At 40.2% G+C, this 22,473-nt stretch overlaps 1 long non-coding RNA gene across 3 annotated transcripts; it reads right to left on the minus strand.

The window, feature by feature from the left end:
- Window positions 1-18,347: 18,347 nt before the first annotated feature.
- Window positions 18,348-21,127, minus strand: LOC145071377 (uncharacterized). 3 transcript variants are annotated; one of them, XR_013690421.1, is made up of 4 exons: window positions 20,892-21,127; window positions 20,721-20,814; window positions 19,861-20,649; window positions 18,348-18,794 (listed from the first exon to the last, which is right to left on the minus strand). It is a non-coding gene; the product is annotated as an uncharacterized LOC145071377 (long non-coding RNA). The 3 variants fall into 3 exon arrangements; XR_013690420.1 differs by having other exon boundaries at window positions 18,350-18,794; window positions 19,861-20,320; window positions 20,446-20,814; window positions 20,892-21,126; XR_013690419.1 differs by having other exon boundaries at window positions 19,861-20,814.
- Between the last annotated feature and the right edge of the window lie 1,346 nt (window positions 21,128-22,473).

Genomic DNA, 22,473 nt, shown 5'->3' on the forward strand with positions numbered 1-22,473 from the left:
TTAATAATCAAATTCAGTATTTTGATAATGATAGAGATTAAGGGAAAACTACTCTTTACCATATAACTCTGTCCAGTCTTGGTAGAAGGCTGCTTTTATTACAGAAAATATAGGATTTTCTGGAAAGAACTCTAATACACTGTAAACTCTTAAACTACTACATTATAAAGTTATTTGAATAAAATGTCACTAAATACTTATGAACTCACCAACATTTGTAAAACTGCTGATACTCGCTTTTCAAATAACTTGTATTCTCAGGTCAGCATTAGAAAGGTACATCCCCGGAGCTGTTGATGAAGATAGCTTAGTACCATGCTGTGCTTATTATATTTGCTTGTATACTTTGATTCCTTGTAATGTAAACCATGTAAAATTATTACTATTAATGCAATGTTTTGTTGTACTTTGATTACTATAATGCATGTGTTGTGATACTTGACATGACGTCATCCACCCCAGAACGTTTCCGCCGTTCCGGTTTTCGGGTGTGATAGGACCCAACTCTCGTGATCTTCGGTATCAAACCTAAATCCAACATTCGCATCATTTCGTGCATTAAAGCTTAAAAATTTTTCCCGATAGGAGTGCCATGCATTCTTTGTCCGTGTGATCATCGGAAAACAGAAAGTCTGCAGCTCTTTCCCTAATGTCTTTCCCGAAGGATTCCCGAGAATTCCTTCTGAACGTCTAGTCTAGTCTCGCACCGGCCTAATCCCTGGAACTACCTCGTAACCTAACCTCAGTAAGAATGACGTGTCCAAGACGGTGACCAGGGCTTGGTATGATCACTACGAGTTAGTAGTGGTGCCCTTCGGTCAAATCATTTTCCCTGATCATGTAGCTAAGCAAAGCAGTCATACCCGTGAACCTTTCCAAAAACTAAGGCGATAGGGAATTAGTCGGCACCAGAGATACCCATAGAAACCTGTCGATTCTTGGGTCCCATCGACTATTATCGCAGACCCACCCATAAATTTCTTCTAGAACCATCAGACCCTTAACTACTCTGCTACATGAGGATGTGCCTCCCTGTTGGAGCGTGTGTCCTGTTGAAGGCCTTATCCCAGAAAAGCATGATATGCTTTGGGAAATGCGAAATACTTCATTCTTGATACATTAGACCCTTCACGATCCTCGTTAGGATTGATTCTGTAACCTTCGAACTCTGGCTACCTTCAGAACTTAGTAACATCCATCTTGTCTTCCACGTCTCGAATCCTTAGAAGCACCTACCCAACGAAACCCTAGTAATTCCTTTGATGAGACCGAAGTCAATGAAAGTCTGAACCTCCATGGGAGAACCAATTGAGATCATGGATTGAGAAAGTGAATGTACGAAACAAAGACGTGTCCCGATAGTGAGGGTTCGCTAGAACGTCAAGCGGAGACCCGATGCCACTTGGGAGCGTGAAGATCTGACGCAACAAATCCATCCATATCTCATTCAAATTCATGATCTTTATCTTGATCTTTGAATTTCGGGATGAAATTCTCTCTAACGGGGGGATAATGTAACAACCCGAAGTTGTCCATCGCCGAAACTCGTTCTACCAGTACAAATCCGCCCTTATCAATTCGTTCCGATTTCGTTTTTGGGCTAAATTATTTAAAGTTATATGTTTATTTTAATCTCATGAGTGTCCAAACCTCTTAGGAACTCATGAAATTGGCCCAAAATGTTTATTTGAGAAATTTTAGAAACGTCCCCACCGGGTTACGACAACTTAATCGGGTGTGACCAAAAACCCTGTTTAATGTCGGTATTGGGTAGAATTCCTCCGTGTCCAAATCATAGAACCTATATAAAGGGGTTTAAGCTTTGCTCTCTCTCTCTCTCTACTCTCTCTCTAACCTCTCTCCTCAAATCAAGTTTAAGGGTCCAAAATCATCAAATTAAGGCTTCTAATCATCAAGGTATCTTCCCTAACTCCTAGTATATCATCTTTGGCCTTCAAATTCGAGATTAAATCATGATTTAGGACCTTGTTCATGTGTTTATGGCCCTGGAACATGCTTGGGCCGCAAAACACATATTAAGGGGGGTTTTTATGCCCTTAAACCCTTCCAAAACACCATTGAAGCTTAGATATGACTTGTAGAATTATGGAATTGGCCTTGGAACACCTTGAACATCAATTTAGAGGAGTAAACATGAGTTTACTGCCCAAGATCATGCTTGGGCCGTAAACTCATTAACATGGGGAGTAAACTCCTTCTAATGTGTTAAGATGCCACTTAAACACACCATAAGCCTTGGGGTAAATTCTAGAAATGACCACAATCAAGTTAAGGACCTTAAAACATATTAAAACACCCCCTAAGGAGTTCACGGCCATGAGGTGGAGTCATGGGCCATAAACTCCTAAAACCATGTCAAAAGTCACCTTAAATTCCATACAAGGCTTGTAGAATTATTTGGAATCACATGTGATTATTTAAGGACCCAAAACATCAAGGATTTAGTGTGAGGGGGATTTTACGGCCGTAAACTCCATGTTTACTGCCGTAAACTCCAATAAATGGTCCTTAAGTGAGTTTAATTCATCCCAATGCCCTAGATGTAATCCTAGCTAATTTATCCATGTGATATGAAGCCATTTAGCAACCAAAAGTACCCCACCATGAGTTTACGGCCGTAAACTCATGGGGAATATGTCATTAGGGCCGAAAACTCTAGTAAGAGTTCACTCTTGAAGAGTAAACTCCATATCCAAGCCTTATGTGTCTTCAAATGCCACCCGGGTCCTTCCAAACACTTGTAAGGGAGTGTTTCCGCAACTAGAAGTGTTTGTCCCTAACAAATAAATAATTTAAGTCCTAATTAGATACAAATGTGTATCTTTTCATTATACATAGGAACCTCGTGCGTTTGCCAACCCAGAACTGACATTTAGGATCCAAGCAGACACATTCCTCGTCCGGTGAGTTCCTACCCCTACCCTTTTTCAATGGTTTTTCAATGTTTTCAGGCGGGAATACAAAGCAAAATAGAAATGTTTTCAAAACCTTAAATTGATGTATTTCAATAAATATCTGGCAAACTTATAAATATCTTTACCCCTTATGTATTATGCTGAGCATAAGGGATGTTTTATCAATTATAACTACATGAATTTCAGTAAAGGAAACAATCAAACCAATCAAATTATTATGGGGATAATTTGGGATCTTTAGTTCTTGTTTAACGCGTACTGATATATATAAAGTTATTAGATAAACTATGTCTGATTCAGTTTATCTCTGTTTCATTTAGAATGTATTGCCAGATAATTTCATTGTATATAATTGTATTCACTGTATTATGTTTCATAACGTTTAGTATGTTTGATATCGTATGAGAACTCCATGAATAATGTAGTACTATCTTGTGAGTTTCGTCATTACCCTTTGGGTTATCAGTAAACCCTCACCGGAAGTGTAACCAGAGTCTCCTGGAGGGAGAGCGTGGAATTTGTGAATAGATCTATTCGGGACTGACAATCCCACACCTTAACTGTTAGCTACAGTTAGGCGGGCACGCCTGGGGTGACAAATTCTGGATATCGTCCGACGTCTGACAAGCGTCGATGAGGTCTCGTTTTCGTATCAGCATGGTTACCCGACTCACAATACGTATTAATATAAGTTTATTCACAGTTTAGTTTTGGTTTTTGATTTGATTCTGTGTCTATTTTCTATCTATAGTTCTTATATCTGGTACGGGATGATAGTCCCATGGTTTTTAGTCTATAGATTTTGTATCTAGTGCGGGTTGGTAGTCCTATGGTTAGAATCTATATCTAGTACGGGATGATAGTCCCATGGTTCTTAACATATATCTAGTACGGGATGATAATCCCATGGTTTTCAATCAATATCTAGTACATGATGAATGTCCCATGGTTTTCAATATATATCTAGTCCGGGATGATAATCCCATGGTTTTCAATCTATATCTATATATAGTTTTGTGTATATCAAACTATCTTATATCTAATTCGGGTTAATAATCCCATGATTTTCAATATATAGTTTTATGTATTAAACTATGCACTAGGATAACATAACAACTTGTAAACGAATTAAGAAAAGAATCGATAACTAAACTATTAGGAAAATATGAAATTTTCCTGTGGTAACATACAACACGTAATCAAATTGGTAACAAATGATAACTAAACTGTTTTACATAAGAAAATATGGGATTTTCTTGGATAACAAACCTTTTCAGAAAACTAAAGGAAACTGGTACATCTTTCAGAAAACAAACATCTTATGAACTCACCAGCTTTATGCTGATTTTCAAACTGCTTGTATTCTCAGGTCCGCATTAGACAGGTACTCGATGATCTCTTTTGGAGAAGACGGAGTGCGAAGAAGACACGTCTTACTTTTGTTCATATATACTATGTATTACACTTGTACAACTTTACTTTTAAAACAAATGTAAACTTTTGTATGTAATGTAATGGTTGTTTACTTTGCTTACTATGTGCATTGGATTTGATACTCAACGTGGAGTCCGCCCCGGAAATGTTTTCGCCTTTGGTTTTCGCGGTGTGACAATATATATATATATATATATATATATATATATATATCTTTATACCTTAATAAACATTTAGCCTCAAATGCTGAATTTTAAGAGGTACAAAACTTATTGCAACATATACAACAATTTTATGCACTGAAAAAAAAAAAAATCTTATTCGGTAAACAAGTTATCGAAGAACATTTTGAATAGGTCTCCTGCTTTCATCTTTAAATTAAACAGTCAAAGATAAACGGGTATTCCACATGTTTTGCCAACTGAATCGGTCAAATGAGAATGCTCTACAAAGTCGCCTTCAACAACCGATATCCACCGCAATAAAAGAACCAGGAGGCTTAATTGTGTTGCCAATGAAATATCTATGTGGCTTTGTTCTCTTTTTTTACAATCACATTTTTATGTTTGTTTGTTGTGCATCTTCAAGAATAGACCATTCGATTTTCATCCACGGTCCATCTCTTCAGGTTCGATCTATATCTCTCACCATAAGAAAACCTAATCGATTCAAACCCCTATATGTCCATTCCTTTTTAGTTCCTTTGCATCATCGTCTCGATGCTCTCATCGTCTGCTTTTCCTTTTTAGTCCCTAATCGATATGGGTTTTTATTTATCATCCTTCACTGGAACAACTATTGTATCAGATTACTCAAGGATTCAAAGTTTTTTTGAGATAAAACTTGGGAATGAAGCAGCCAAAAATGCCTAAGATTCATTGACACCGCCACCGGGTCCTCTCTCTCTCATTTGATTTTGCTAGATTTCATGTTCAATTTCTTCTGCTTTGTTACTTGACCCCTCTCTTGCATCATCGATTCAGGTAAAGGACCTGACTCATGTTTCAATCTTCATCAATCGGTAGGGTTTTTTCTTTTTCTATTTAAGATTTTAGTTTACTCTTATAATTACTATCTACAAAATTAAAGTTAAATCTTTGATTTTCTTCCTTTTGGTTTTGGTTTGATTCTTGAATACCACTGGATTTCTTTTCATTTTTTTAGAATAAATTTTGTTTATTACACACTTTTCCCTCCTCATATCTACTTAACATAACCACACTCCTCCGCCACCACCACTCAATTTCGTCTGGTAAAACTTCGTTGCATTTTATTTCACTTCTATAAACCCGTTATTTCACTTTTTTTATTAATCAGTTGGGAGAATTATTCTTAATCCAAAGGGTTTTCGAATATATGAAAAAATTATGGTACTAAGGAATGCTTGCAGTATTGCAATCTAGGACAAAGCTGCAACATCGAGAGGTATGAAGTGTGATCTTTTATGTATGTATATATGGTATCTTATATATATATATATATATATATATATATATATATATATATATATATATATATATGTGTGTGTGTGTGTGTGTGTGTGTGTGTGTGTGTGTCTTCTAATATGTGTGTGAGAGACTTGATTTGTATGTGTGTATGAGTGAGTGATTCCTATATAAGTTTCAATTTTGGTTCACAAGTTTGATGCAATTTTAAGCTTTTATTAACTGTTAGATTCACTTTTTGTTGATTGGAGCTTAGAAAGGAATAAAAAACTAGATTTGTACCCTTTATATGTTTTCTGATTATGTTGGTTCTTTCTCTTGTGGTTCCCTCTGGTTTCTTTCATTTGGATTATCATATTTATTTTGTTGTATCAACAATCTTGGGGCAACATGAGAGTTTGATGTTGGATATGGGTGATGTTTGGCTTGTAAATAACCCTAAGGTATGTTGGTTCTATGTTTTTGCCTATGATGTTCTACAGCTCAACACCGATGATCATAACACCATAGAATAAATAAGGTATATGATGTTACTAAATAACTTTTTGAAATTTGTTTCTCAATATATGTTGTACACATACTGAAAACATAGTTTGTGATGAAATTACTCAAGGTTAATTTTAGCATCAAAGGGGATTTATTACATAAAAATGAAGGTATATATATATATATATATATATATATATATATATATATATATATATATATATTTATATATATATATATATATATATATATATATATATATATATATATATATATATATATTAAATTATGACTATGTTATTTGTAAATTTGTTGTTTAATTTGATCAGGAATGGATGGAGAACATATTAGAACCAGCCTCATATAAAAGGCAATGTAACTACAGGAGTGATATTTATCACAGGAAAATGGGTCCATATAGAAAAAAGGTATATAATCTCAAAGTCTCCCTTAAATGTAGGTTGAGTTCTTGTGGAAATGCTTAGGCACTTTTTATGTTCTTTTTTTTGGACAGTATCATAATATATTGACTTAGATGCTAATTTCATTAACCATATATGTCTCCTTACACTTTTTAGGTGTGTGAATAGTGCCCAAAGGTATGTTTGAAAAGGAAGGAGACAATAGCCTTCACAAAAGTTTTATTATAACTCTGGTAATTCGTATTTGATCTTATTGTTAAATATTATTTTCTTTGGTTTATAAGTTTGATACAACTTGCTGGTCCTTATTAACTTATCTACACCAGGTGCAAGCTATTGTTGGGTTTGAGAAGCCCATTTTGCACCTTGATAAGCATCTTAATTGTGGATGTTGGTATAGAGGTCAACAAGGTTAAGCATTTTACCATTCGGTGATCTGACAGCTTGGCATGTACTAGGACCAAACCTTTAATTATGATTTAAAAAATGAATTTTTGGGTCCAAGGTATACTTTCTTTTGGTTATTATTTTTATAGTTAAGGATAGATGTTAAAAGTTAGATGTTCATATTGAGATATCTTGAAGAGTCGGTAACTAAAGAGCCCAAGTAATGTTATTTTTACTTTCTTACTTTGTTACTATATATGGTTTTTCACTTCCATCCACATGATTGGTACAAGAAAATAAATGAATGGTTTGGTTTGATAAGGAATGGTGCAACAAAATTATAAAGGGGTATTTTGGTCATTTTATGGATTTTGATGGCATTTGCAAAAATAAGATAAGAGGGAAACATGGTCTTTCTCTGGTCAGTGTCAAATTAGATTGAGTTATTAAAGCTTGATTGGAATTTTGTGATTTTAGCATGTAGGGGAAAGAAGGAATCAGTGTAATAATTTGAAGTTTTTGAGTAAAATTAGAAAAAAAAAAGGGCATTATGGTTAATTCTGGCTACTTTTAAATATGACATAAATTGACCGTGGAAAAGCAGGAATTAGTGTGGTGCTCTGAAGGTGTGGTGCAAAAATAAGAACAGATGACAATATTGTCTTTTCTTCGCTATTGTCAATTGTAACAGGCTTATTCAAGCATGTAAGAAGTTCCGATAATATGGCTATTAGGAGGAATTAAGAAATTGGTTAGATATTGTACAAAAACTTTAAGAGTTATTTTCGTTCAACTTTAAATTTTGTTGGGTTAAAGACTTGGATTAAAGGTATTTTATTAACCATTTAAAAGTTTGACTTATCGTAACATAAATCAAACATTGTAACGATCGCACATTAATAATATAAAATCATTCTACTTATTAATATTAAGTATTATATCTTCTAAAAAAATATAGCAGTTATGAAACGACCCAAATTTCACGTCCAAAAATTTTGCTTTTAAAACATTTCTTTAGTAAACATTAATAATTAAAAACATTGTTTGATCAAACCACATCACAACGTAAGTCATGTCTAAAAGCCAAATCAAACAACCAATCGAAATATCAGAGTATAAATCCCAGAAGATCTAGTAAATGCGGAAACCAGAGTGTGTGCATGATGTGTCGCTACCGCGCCAGCTCCTTCCCCTTTGATGAAGAGGTACCTGAAACCAAAGCTGTAAACTGTAACCACAAAGCTTAGTGAGTTCCCCCATCGTACCACATACCATACAAACACATAACACACATACTGCCAGGCTATTCTGGGGTGCCTGTCTACCCGGTACGGCCATTCTGGGGTGCCGACTACCCGTGCGGCTATTCTGGGGTGCCGTCCTACCCATGTCAAGCCATTCTGGGGCGCTGACCTACCCATGTCGAGCCATTCTGGGGTGCTGACTACCCTTCGGTCCTAACAACCGAACCCTGGGGACTGGTCCCCTCTTACTACCTCTATCGCATAAAACATAACAAGCCAGCATACAAACATATCATCACATATTATCAGACGTATCTGGGGTGTCTGACTACCCTTCGATCCTAACAACTGAACTATACTACTATAACACATCAAGCTAGCATATAGCATATCAAGTAGTAGCAAACCTAGATGATATCACAAAGACAATCATCTAACATACAACTCCTACTGGTGGGCCGACGTTGTGGCCATAGACCCAACGCTACTGGAAGGTAACTCACCTCGAAGTAGCTGCTGATCTGATCTAGAACTGACTGCCTACTGCTGCTGCTACCGCTCTGGAAATCCTCCGGCTGCAATTCCCACAACATACTCAATCAAACACTGCTAACTGACCTATGGGTAAAATGACCATCTTACCCCTGCTTACGCCCTAAGTCAAAGTCAGAGTCAAATTTCAGTTGACCCGACTCGCCGAGTTGGCTTGCCAACTCGCCGAGTCCCTGTCCAATCGACCGACCTGGGTCCCGTCTCTACTCGTCGAGTTAGGCGTTGACTCGACGAGTTCTCCTTCCAACTGATTGTTCAAGTCCTTCATCCTACTCGCCGAGTTGTATGAACAACTCGGCGAGTTCATCTTCATCCGATGAACACCATGCTGAGACTCACCGAGTTGTATGAACAACTCGTCGAGCCTGTTCTTGATCTAAGAAGATTGCCTTGAACTCGTTGAGTCAGGGCATTGACTCGCCGAGTTCCTCCATAGGTGAGTTCGGCTTCCAACTCACTGAGTCACACCCCGTGACTCACTACTCAAACTCGACACAACGAAAAGGGGACAACTCGGAGACTCGCGAGCAGACTCGCCGAGTCAGATGAACGACTCGCCGAGTCGTCGCCATGCAATCACTACGTACACGATTTTGCTCGATTCCAGTCTATGCCATTCACAGATCTGGGTTCCTAGAGCATGAATCACACGTAAAGTTTCCAACTTTACGTGTAGATATTCACCAATGAGGGATTTAGGGCTCAAAATGCCTCAAAAGGTTAGATCTAGGGTGAACAAGCAACAATGGTCCAAAAAGGTAACGGATCTGAGCTCCTGGAGCTCAATCTTGCCTAGATCTAAAGGCCAATCAACTTATTACGACTTATATTGCACATACAAGCTTGGGGAAGGGCCCAAGAAAGACTTAATGGAGCAATAAGCATAAAAACAGAGGGAAAACGGGTTATACCTCAAAGAAATCACTGAGAGGACACTAAGATGCTTGGCTTCCTTCCCTTCCTCTTGATCTACTCCTCTTCCTTCACAAAATCTTCAAGGAAACACACTGATAAGCTTCAAACTCACAAGAACAAAGGCTAGGACGTATGGAGAGCTTCTGAGGGTGAATGGGGCGGAGTTGGGGCGCAAATGGTCGTTTAAATAGGGTGCAAACCCTTGGAAATTAGGGTTTCATCAGACAGCGCAGACTCGCCGAGTCTAGTATATGGACTCGCCGAGTCGCCAACTTAAACGTGTCCCGGGTCTCGTCTCTACTCGGCGAGTCGGACCTATGACTCGCCGAGTCCAAGGCTAAAAAATAGAAAATACTCAATAAGATTTACGTACCAGGAACCAGGTGCTACAAATCTCCCCCACTTATTTTAGACTTCGTCCTCGAAGTCTGCTGCTCGATCCTGAAACAGCTCGGGGTAATGCTCCATCATTTCCTCCACCGGCTCCCAAGTCCACTCCGAACCCTTGCGGTGTTGCCATTGCACCTTCACTAGCTCCACCCTCTTGTTCCTCAAATCCTTCGACTTCCTGTTGAGGATTGCGACTGGGCGCTCAATGTAATTCAGGTTGGCATCAACCTGAATATCCTCCAACGGCACTACCGTTGAATCGTCTACTAAGCACTTCCGCAACTGAGAAACATGGAAAGTGTTGTGGATCTGGCTAAGCTCGACTGGCAGATCCAGCCTATACGCCACCTTGCCCACCCGGGCTACAACCCTGAATGGCCCAATAAACCTCGGGCCCAACTTGCCCCGCTTCCTGAATCGAATGACGCCTTTCCAAGGTGACACCTTCAGGAGAACCATGTCCCCGACTTGGAACTCCAAGTCGGATCGACGCTTGTCGGCGTAACTCTTCTGCCGACTCTGAGCAGTCTGAAGCCTGCTCCGAACCTGTTGGATCCTCTCGATCATCTTTAGCACCACCTCTGTGCTCCCCATGACCCTCTGGCCAACCTCACCCAAGCATATCGGGGTCCTGCACCTCCGTCCGTACAACAACTCGAATGGGGGACGGTCAATACTCGCGTGGTAGCTGTTATTGTATGAGAACTCGGCCAAGGGAAGATAGGTATCCTAGCTACCACCGAAATCTAACACACATCCCCGTAACATATCCTCCAAAGTCTGGATGGTCCGCTTGCTCTGACCATCAGTCTGCGGGTGGAAGGTAGTGCTAAAATGCAAACGAGTGCCCAAATCGTCATGAAATCTCTTCCAAAACCTAGAAGTAAAACGCACATCCCTGTCCGAGATAACCGATACTGGCACCCCGTGTCGCGCCACAATCTCTCTGATATAGATGTCGGCCAATTTCTCGGCCGATATACTCTCCTGAATCGGGATAAAGTGAGCACTCTTGGTCAACCGATCCACGATGACCCAAATCGAATCTACTCCACGCGTAGTCCTGGGAAGCTTTGTGATAAAATCCATTTTGATATCTTCCCATTTCCACAACGGGATGTCCAATGGCTGCATCTTCCCATGCGGCCTCTGATGTTCGGCCTTGACCTTCCTGCAGGTTAAGCACCGCTCGACGTACCATGCCACATCCCGCTTCATACAGGGCCACCAATAGTCTAGACAAAGATCCCTATACATCTTCGTCGCCCCGGGATGAATAGAGAATCGGGACTTGTGCACCTCTTCCATCAAGATCTGGCGCACGCCTCCGTGATACGACACCCACACCCTACGGTGTAGTGTTAATAATCCTCGGCTATCATAATCGAAGGACGAAACCTGACCCACCACGCGCTCGCTCTTCTGATGTTCCTCCTTGATAGCTTCCTGCTGAGCCTCCCGAATTCGCTCCAATAGGGGAGTCACTACGGCAATCCTCATGCAAACGTCCCTGATCGGCGCCGCCTTACGGCTAAGCGCATCGGCCACCACATTAGCCTTCCCCGGGTGGTATAGGATCTGGCAATCATAATCCTTTACCACGTCCAACCACCGACGCTGCCTCATGTTCAGATTCAGCTGATCCATGAGGTACCTCAAACTCTTGTGGTCCGTGTAGATGGTACACCGAACCTCGTAGAGGTCATTTCGCCAAATCTTGAGGGCAAAAACCACCGCCCCCAACTCCAAATCATGCGTCGGGTAGTTCGCCTCGTGAGGCTTGAGCTGCCTCGAAGCGTAGGCAATGACATGCCCCCTCTGCATCAGTACTGCGCCCAACCCAGAAATGGACGCGTCACAATAAACCACAAAATCCTCTATGCCCTCTGGCAGGGCTAATATCGGCACCTCGCACAATCTCTGTCTCAGTGTCTCAAATGCAGCCTACTGCTCGGGTCCCCACCGAAAGACCACGACTTTCTTCGTCAGCTGCGTCAAGGGTACGGCTATCTTGGAGAAGTCCTAAATAAATCTCCGATAGTGGCCTGTTAATCCCAGGAAACTCCGAATCTCAGATAGAGACTTCGGAACCTCCCATCTCATCATGGCCTCGACCTTGGCCGGATCGACCAGAATCCCGTTCTGATTGACAAGGTGTCCGAGAAATTCCACCTCGTGCAACCAAAACTCACACTTGGAGAACTTGGCATACAAGCTCTCCCTCCTCAGGGTCTCCAACACCTCACTCAGATGCTCCTCATGGGTCTTGGAATAAACCAAGATGTCATCGATAAAGACTATCACAGACCGATCCAGCATCGGTCTGCATACGCGGTTCATGAGGTCCATGAACGCGGAAAGAGCATTGGTGAGCCCAAACGGCATCACCACGAACTCATAGTGGCCATAGCGCGTCCGAAACGCGGTCTTCTGCGTATCCTCTTCCCTGACCCTCATCTGATGATAACCCGAATGCAAATCAATCTTGGAGAACCAAGATGCCTTCTGAAGCTGGTCAAAGAGATCATCAATCCTCGGGAGTGGGTAACGGTTCTTCACCGTTACCTTGTTCAGCTCCCGGTAATCTATGCACATCCGGTGCGACCCATCCTTCTTCTTCACAAACAGGATCGGGGCTCCCCAGGGTGAACTACTCGGACGAATAAATCCCTTGTCTAGCAGCTCCTGCAGCTGCGTAGACAACTCCTGCATCTCGGGAGGAGCCAACCGATACGGTGCCTTGGCTATCGGAGCCGCATCAGGAACGAGGTCGATCCTGAACTCCACCTGTCACTCCGAAGGTATCCCAGGAAGCTCCTTTGGGAAAACATCTGCGAAATCTCGCACCACCGGAACCTCGCTCACTGTCGCCTTACCCGCCTCTTGGGTATCCATCACGTACGCGACATATCCTGCGCATCCCTGCTGAAGGTACCGCTTAGCCCTCGCTGTTGAACAGACCGAGGGTCCACACTGTGGTCTTTCATCATGAATCACTAACTCTCCCCCACCTTGGTTCCGAACTCGCACTAGCTACTGTGTGCAATCTATCACCGCCCCATTAGGGCTCAACCAATCCATGCCTATAATCACCTTGTTCCCACGCAACGGAATGGGAACCAAGTCTACTAAGTAGCGCTCCTCAAACAAGCGTAATACGCAATCCCAAAACACCATCGATGCTCGCACCGATCGATCATCAGCAATCTCTACCTCCAAAGGGCAATCCAACATGCCCGAAGACTCAGGAAACTTCTTGCTAAGTGCAAGGGACACAAATGATCGGAATGCACCCGAGTCGAATAACACCTGAACTGGGATACCGTTCACATGGAACGATCCTAACACATATACACATACCGAGCACATATTAATATCATAACATCATAAAATAAAAGTAGAGAGAAAGAATCATACCCGTCACCACATCGGGTGCGACGCGTGCCTCCTCGGTAGTCAGCTGGAATGCCCGGCTCCTCACCACCGGAGCCTCAACCTTGCCCTACCGGCCATCCGTGATCCGCAGGGTCGTTGGAGCTGGCGCCTTCACTGGCACTGTAGCTGTCAACTGGGGGCAATTGGCCTTCTTGTGGCCCCTCTGGTTGCAGTGGAAACACAGCAACTCCGATGTCTGAACAACTGTTATTGGAGCAGTGCAATCCCTGCTAAAGTGCCCAGACTTGCCGCACTTGTAGCAGCCTGATGATCCCAACCTGCACGTCCCCTCGTGCGGCCTGCCGCATTTCCTGCAGCGGCCTGGTCCTGACTGACCTTTCGGCCTACCATCTGATCCCTTGGGCTTCTTCCCCGAAGCCCCTCCTGTCTGTCCCTCCTCTGACTTCCGTTTCCGGATGTGCTCCAAATCTATCTCCCTCTCCCTCGCCTTGGCTATCATAGAGTCCAAGGTAGGGCAAGCTGAAAAACTAACATGCTCCCGGATGTCAGCCCGTAGCATATCATGATAACGGGTCCTCCTCATATCCTCGTCACCAGCATACTGGGGCACCAACAAAGCCCTCTCCCGGAACTTGGCGGTGATCTCCGCCACAGTCTCAGTTGTCTGTCTCATGTCCAAAAACTCCCTGGCCAGCTGCTGAAGCTCGACAGCCGACGCAAACTATGCCCTGAACATGGTCACAAAGTCCGACCAGGTCATAGCCTCGATAGCTGAGGCTCCTAACGAGTCACCCACTGACTCCCACCAGTCTCGAGCTCGGTCCCGTAAACACCCTGTTGCATACCTCACCTTCGACCCCTCGGGGCAGAAGCTAGTCAACTGTGCAGACTCGATGTCTGCAATCCATCGTCTGGCGGCAATGGGGTCTTTCACCCCGTGGAAATCCGGTGCACCACTGCCCCTGAAGTCCTTAAAGGACAGTGTGAGAGATCCCGATTGGCCAGATGCCATGTCGCTCATGAACGCCCTGAGACGATCCTCCATCAACTCGATGATCCCTTCCTTGATCGACCCGAAGATAATGGGGGTCGACTCAAGGATACCCCTGGTGATCTCTGACGCGATGAACTCGCGTAGTCCCTCATCTACCAGCTCGGAACCTGATCCCGAACCTGACCCCTCTCCTAAACCGCCATCTATCGGCCTCGATCGTAGTACCACCATTCTGCAATACCTAAATAACAATCATTAGTGATACTAATACTTCTTGAGGGATCATATCTACTACAAGTTCCCTGGTCTTATCTTGGCCTCCCTTGGTTCGGGTACGGATCCTCTGCTTTCAGTAGTACGAGCCCATACTACCTTCCACATCTATCCGTACCTTCTTCAAGGTATGCCTTGACTCCACCAGATCCCTTTCACTATTGCTGATCACTGCTATACTCATCCTAGGCTTTCCCTAGGGAAATCTCCGACTCTATTCTATTCATTCCTCAGCTACTGCAGGCCTCCTTGTAATGCCAATTGGCCATTACCTGAATACCATCACATGTGGTGAGGCTCGGATAATCCTTCGAGTAACAGGCTCAATCCCTACAACGGTTAGACTCAAACAAGAGCTGCGCAATAGGACCAATCCGGCACTCTAAGATTTTTCAACCCTGATCACATGTGATGTGACGTATTCACCTAATGGCTAACTCCCACCACTCAGAGTCCCACGAAGCACAAAGCAAGCAGCATTCGAACTAAGGGAACAATCTCAAGCAAATCCGCTCTCATAGGGAAAAAAAACTGATCTAGCATACAGAGCTAAACTCATACTATCAGGCATAACCTAACAGGTTATCCTACTGTTGTCTACTTGATTCTAGCATGCAATTCCCATACAACTGAAACACATAAAGCAGGCACATAAGGCATCACTCCTAGATCCTTAGTCCTATTCTAGCATGCTGTTCTATAAAAGCTGATAAACATAACATAAATTTGTATGGGTACTTTGGGGAATACTTACTTGAGCTCGGCCGGTCGTGCACATCACACACTTCGTTCTTTTTCAAAACTCTTTTCTCAATTTAGAAAACATTTTCTTTTAGTAAATCTTTTAATCCCTCGATTTGAGTCCAGACACCCCCGAAGGTGCGTCCGAATCCCTCAAACCAGGGCTCTGATACCAACTTGAAACGACCCAAATTTCACGTCCAAAAATTTCGCTTTTAAAACATTTCTTTAGTAAACATTAATAATTAAAAACATTGTTTGATCAAACCACATCACAACGTAAGTCATGTCTAAAAGCCAAATCATACAACCAATCGAAATATCAGAGTATAAATCCCAGAAGATCTAGTAAATGCGGAAACCAGAGTGTGTGCATGATGTGCCGCTACCGCGCCAACTCCTTCCCCTTTGATGAAAAGGTACCTGAAACCAAAACTGTAAACTCTAAGCACACAAAGCTTAGTGAGTTCCCCCATCGTACCACATACCATACAAACACATAACACACATACTGCCAGGCTATTCTGGGGTGCCTGTCTACCCGGTACGGCCATTCTGGGGTGCCGACTACCCGTGCGGCTATTCTGGGGTGCCGTCCTACCCATGTCAAGCCATTTTGGGGCGCTGACCTACCCATGTCGAGCCATTCTGGGGTGCTGACTACCCTTCGGTCCTAACAACCGAACCCCGGGGACTAGTCCCCTCTTACTACCTCTATCGCATAAAACATAACAAGCCAACATACAAACATATCATCACATATTGTCAGACGTATATGGGGTGTCTGACTACCCTTCGGTCCTAACAACCGAACTATACTACTATAACACATCAAGCTAGCATATAGCATATCAAGTAGTAGCAAACCTAGATGATATCACAAAGACAATCATCTAACATACAACTCCTACTGGTGGGCTGACATTGTGGCCGTAGACCCAACGCTACTGGAAGGTAACTCACCTCGAAGTAGTTGTTGATCTGATCGGGAACTGACTGCCTACTGCTGCTGCTACTGCTCCGGAAATCCTCCGGCTGCAATTCCCACAACATACTCAATCAAACACTGCTAATTGACCTATGGGTAAAATGACCATCTTACCCCTGCTTACGCCCTAAGTCAAAGTCAGAGTCAACTTTCAGTTGACCCGACTCGCCGAGTTGGCTTGCCAACTCGCCGAGTCCCTGTCGAATCGACCGACCTGGGTCCCGTCTCTACTCGTCGAGTTAGGCGTTGACTCGACGAGTTCTCCTTCCAACTGATTGTTCAAGTCCTTCATCCTACTCGCCGAGTTGTGTGAACAACTCGGCGAGTTCATCTTCATCCGATGAACACCATGCCGAGACTCGCCGAGTTGTATGAACAACTCGTCGATCCTGTTCTTGATCTAAGAAGATTGCCTTGAACTCGCCGAGTCAGGGCATTGACTCGCCGAGTTCCTCCATAGGTGAGTTCGGCTTCCAACTCACTGAGTCACACCCCGTGACTCACTACTCAAACTCGACACAACGAAAAGGGGACAACTCGGAGACTCGCGAGCAGACTCGCCGAGTCAGATGAACGACTCGCCGAGTCGTCGCCATGCAATCACTACGTACACGATTTTGCTCGATTCCAGTCTATGCCATTCACAGATCTGGGTTCCTAGAGCATGAATCACACGTAAAGTTTCCAACTTTACGTGTAGATATTCACCAATGAGGGATTTAGGGCTCAAAATGCCTCAAAAGGGTAGATCTAGGGTGAACAAGCAACAATGGTCCAAAAAGGTAACGGATCTGAGCTCCTGGAGCTCAATCTTGCCTAGATCTAAAGGCCAATCAACTTATTACGACTTATATTGCACATACAAGCTTGGGGAAGGGCCCAAGAAAGACTTAATGGAGCAATAAGCATAAAAACAGAGGGAAAACAGGTTATACCTCAAAGAAATCACTGAGAGGACACTAAGATGCTTGGCTTCCTTCCCTTCCTCTTGATCTACTCCTCTTCCTTCACAAAATCATCAAGGAAACACACTAATAAGCTTCAAACTCACAAGAACAAAGGCTAGGACATATGGAGAGCTTCTGAGGGTGAATGGGGCGGAGTTGGGGCGCAAATGGTCGTTTAAATAGGGTGCAAACCCTTGGAAATTAGGGTTTCATCAGACAGCGCAGACTCGCCGAGTCCAGGATATGGACTCGCCGAGTCGCCATCTTAAACGTGTCCCGGGTCTCGTCTCTACTCGGCGAGTCGGACCTATGACTCGCCGAGTCCAAGGCTAAAAAATGGAAAATAGTTAATAAGATTTACGTACCAAGAACCATGTGCTACAAGTTAACTTTACAAAAGTTTAATGGTAAAAAAAGCAAAAACTCATTTTAATGATTTAGTGTTAACATTTCAATTAAAAACCATTCACAAAATTAATTACTCTGAACACTATAATAACACTATAGGCATTAAAATGGTAGATATGGAAATAATGGTCAATCTTAGTGGTTTTTATAATAAAACTAAAATATAGTTGTTTAATAAAAAAGTTAATAGTCAATCTCGATGGTTTTTAAATAAAAAAATAAATTATGAAAATATATTGGTTTGTCAATAAATTTCCAAATTATTTAATATATAGTATCATTTTTTTAAAGGTCTAACTTCTTATTAAATTTCATAATATTTATATATAAATCATCATTGGAGATATTATGACATAGACTGCACCACTAAAACATTGCCACTAATGATGCTAACCACATCATCTCTGCCTGTCCATAAAGTGCTTCCAATGCAGTGGTTCTCAAACCCTATCCAACATATACAAAAACGATGAATACATTAAATAATACATTATTTGTCGAAAAAATAATAATCTTTGTATTTGAAACTAATGTTTCATGATACTTGACAATACAATATGTCATATTTTTAATATGACATGTTTCATGAAGCAATCTAATTGTTGAATTGAAACTAATCATCATTAGTCGATTTCGTGGAGAATAGAGAATTTACTACAGTTTTGATGAAACCATAGACGCAATACTATTAGTAGTTTACATCCTCATTAATAGAATTCTTGAACACACTGGGTGTTAGTTGTTTAACCCCTTTTTACCTATGCCTGAAAGTTTGATGCTTGACAATACTCTTATGAAATCTCGACCCATCAAACCCTTTCCACCTTATCCTATGGCTGCAAATTCATAGGGAGATTACTTAAGTTAATAAAATAGGAAAACTTTAAGAGACCTAGAGTTTTAAATAATGTAACATAATATTTTTAAATTGTAAAAGGACCAAAAACCAATATTGTTACAGATTAGGACCAACAAAGACTTAAGTATTTCAATTTTGTCCATAAGAAGGTGGAGTGATTCGTGATTGGTCGTGACTGGGCTGTCTTTTGGTCAAATCCCTTTACACAAATATATCCTCATATACATCATTAGAACCAAGTCTTAGAAAATGATTAATGTAACAAAACTTTAAAAATAAATAACCCAGTCCTATTTTTTTTTACAAAATCATTGATGTTCATAATATAACCCAAAAAACATTGTTTATTTCAACTTATGGACCCTTTCAAAAACCAAAGCTTCAAATACGGGCAGATTAAAACTCACCCAAAACTTTCATGCTGCTTAGAAACTTAAATCCTCGTCATTTCTTAAAAATCTCAAACAATAAATAATAATAATGATAAAACTTAAACTCAAAACGATAAAAAAAAAATTGCTTTGTTAAAACCAAATTGTTAACAAAAAAGAGTAATTTTACCTACTCATTGCCTTTTTTTTAGCCAAATTGAAATCATACCCTGCTTTAAATGCATAAGTCATCATTAACTTTAAAAATCTCAAAAAAAATCTAAATACAAATAAATGAATATACTCAAAAAAGAACCTTCATCAAATGTGGCAACTTTCTGGGAAATATGGTCTAATTTATTGTAAAGAATATTTAAATAGATATTTTCCTTGATCATAAGATATGAGACAAATGAATGTCCATTCTGACCCTATAATCAGTTTTTTTCTCAGACTAAGAAATATTTTCTTTAAAACAATATAGGCTAAAACAGGTATAGAATAACATAAATGCTAACACAGGAGTGCAAATGAAACTCAAACTACTAAACTCTAAGTAGTAACAAACCTCTCATTGGAGTATAAGAAGAAATAATATAGATAAAATATGAACTTTTGTAGTCTTGGGGGTTTCTTATTTTTATAAAACTTTGTATCGCAAAAAAACATTACCTTTTGGGATTAGTGAGAAATTTCGCCGGTCTTTTCATATAAGAAAAAAGAAATAAGATTTGGTTCTAGCATTTTATCTAGTTGGTGCGCATCATCAAACTTGGTTCCAAATATCATCATCAAGCGGTTTATGATTGCTCTAAAAAAGACAAACACAAAGAAAACCTTAATTCATTTAAGGTCTTAACCTTAATTACTGCAATGAGATGAAAAAATATAAAATTGCAAAAACCCCACAAACCCAAGCCAATTCTGTTGATCGGTTTAAAAGACCATACCCTGCCAAATTCTGCAATCACATGCCTTTAGTGATAAAATACACACATGTAGATTTATTAGATTAAAAAAGAGAAAGTGGTGTAATAATGAGATGCAAGTGTTTATGAATATAATTTTATAACAAATCATGAAGACCTTACTTGTCGTCTTTCTAGATTGTCTCTTTCATACAAAAGAAAACCTTCAAAAACAACATCAATTTTCTTAATTTATGTTGAAGATGGAAATGAAAAGAGGAATAAACATAAACGTAGAAGAGTGGGAGGCTGAGAAGAGTTGTAATCATTGAAAGTTTTTTGGTGATACCTTGCATAACAATTTAAAAAGCAAGTTGACATCTATTTGGAGAGCATTCTTAGTCGATTTTTGTCAATCGTCTTCACCATTAACCCCTTTATTCGATCACTTCACCATTAATCCCTTTCTTCAATCATTTCACCATTACATGTTAAAAGCTTTCATGAAAACCCTATAGCGCCATTTTAATTCCATACAAATGATAGAAATTGCCTATACAGTGAAACAACATCTATATAGAATAATACAAAGTGAAATATATTGATATGAAGTGTTTTGTTTACCAATGAGACCGACAAAAAAACTCATGGCGCCTATAGAAAAAAATTGGTCGTGAGTGTTCCCAATTTGTAGAGTCGAAAATATTTTGATTATTTCCTGTGAAAGTGCAAAAATTAAGCTTTATATACCATCTTTCAATAGAAAAACATCACACGAAATACATAAAAGCTTACCAGATTGAATGGATTGCAATTTCAAGGAGACTATGAGATCGAGAGGGGTAGATAGGGTTTCAGGAAGATGCCGATTTATGCAATCGAGGGAAACAGGTCCGATCATAGGGGAAAAAATGTCGGATTTTTATGTTTGTGTTGACCGAGTTTCGCCTAAGGTTATCGGAAATTGGCGATATAGGTGCAGACATTGGCGTAACAATAATTGAAAATTGAAGTTCAATAATTCAAAATTGAAGATGATAAAGTGAAAGGAAGAAATATAGGGATTTTGAGGGGCTAAGTCAAACCAGTAAATTACGTTCTTCACTTTTTCAAGACCAAATAAGATTTTACTTATGTAATGCATAAAATTGTTTTAAATAATGTAATAAGCATTGTACCTTTTAAAATTTAGCAAAACATGCTAAATGCTTATTAAGGTATATATATATATATATATATATATATATATATATATATATATATATATATATATATATATATATTGTACCTCTTAAAATTCAGCAAAACATGCTAAATTCAACATTTATCCTAAAATGTTGAATTTTAAAAGATACAACTCTTAAAACATCATATTCAACAACTTTAGGCATCTGTTCAACAAAATAAGGATTGATCGGACTAATTCAAATAGCTTGTCTCCCTAATTTTTGCGGAGAATCTTTCAAATTCCTTTTTAAAACCACAAAGAATCGGTCAATCCTTCTTATATGCCTTTAGTTACAGCTAACTTTTGATCTCATCTCTTCCCTATATATCGGCCCTTCTCTTATTTCTTATAAAAAATCGACTCTAGTACCCTAACCTATTGCATCTCTCTGAAATGTTAACCTAAGCTACGATTTTGCACAACCACAACCGTAGACGACGGTCGGCCTCCTTTCGCCTTAAACTAATAACAATTAAGGCTACTCCGCCTTCTCAACTGCCTACCCCTGCTTCTTCTTCTTCATCATGGGTATCATCTTCATATCTGATTTTGTTAGTTTTCAATTTTGTGGAAAGTTGATGTTTTGTTTCATATATGCATTAGATGATTTGGAAAGATTTATTTTTGGAAAAGGTTTTGGAGGTGGTGGTTCTTAAAGCAGCGATAGTGCTCCCTTGTCCGATAGTTTTAGGTAAGAAGTAAGAACCCTAAATCAATTTATGTTATTTAGCTCTAATATATTTTTTATGTTTTGTTTCGATTTTAGGTTCTTGCACTTTTTGATTTTCTTTATTGGCTTTGGATTTCATTTGTTTCTTCATTCTCAAACTCGAATTGATCACAATTGAGAAGAGATTTTTTGTCAAAAATTTCTTTTCTTTAATGGCGGATTCACCAAATATGTAGCTTCCACTGTTTATTGTTGTTTGCTTTCTTGTAATACATGTGTAGCTTCAAAACTAACAATACTTATTTGCAAATATAAATACAATTTATCTGTCGATTCTAATGTTTCTCACCTTGTACCTTGCAGGTGAGTAATTATCACTCATCAATTTTTCAAAATGATTGGCAGTTTTGACACGAATTTTGAAGGTTAATATGTAACTCTGTTTATCTGTTCTCTCTCCATGTATCTTTCTCCATTTT

The sequence above is a fragment of the Lactuca serriola genome, chromosome 8 (genome assembly GCF_051521515.1).
Source record: "Lactuca serriola cultivar US96UC23 chromosome 8, Lser_US96UC23_V15, whole genome shotgun sequence".
Classification (NCBI taxonomy): domain Eukaryota; kingdom Viridiplantae; phylum Streptophyta; class Magnoliopsida; order Asterales; family Asteraceae; genus Lactuca; species Lactuca serriola.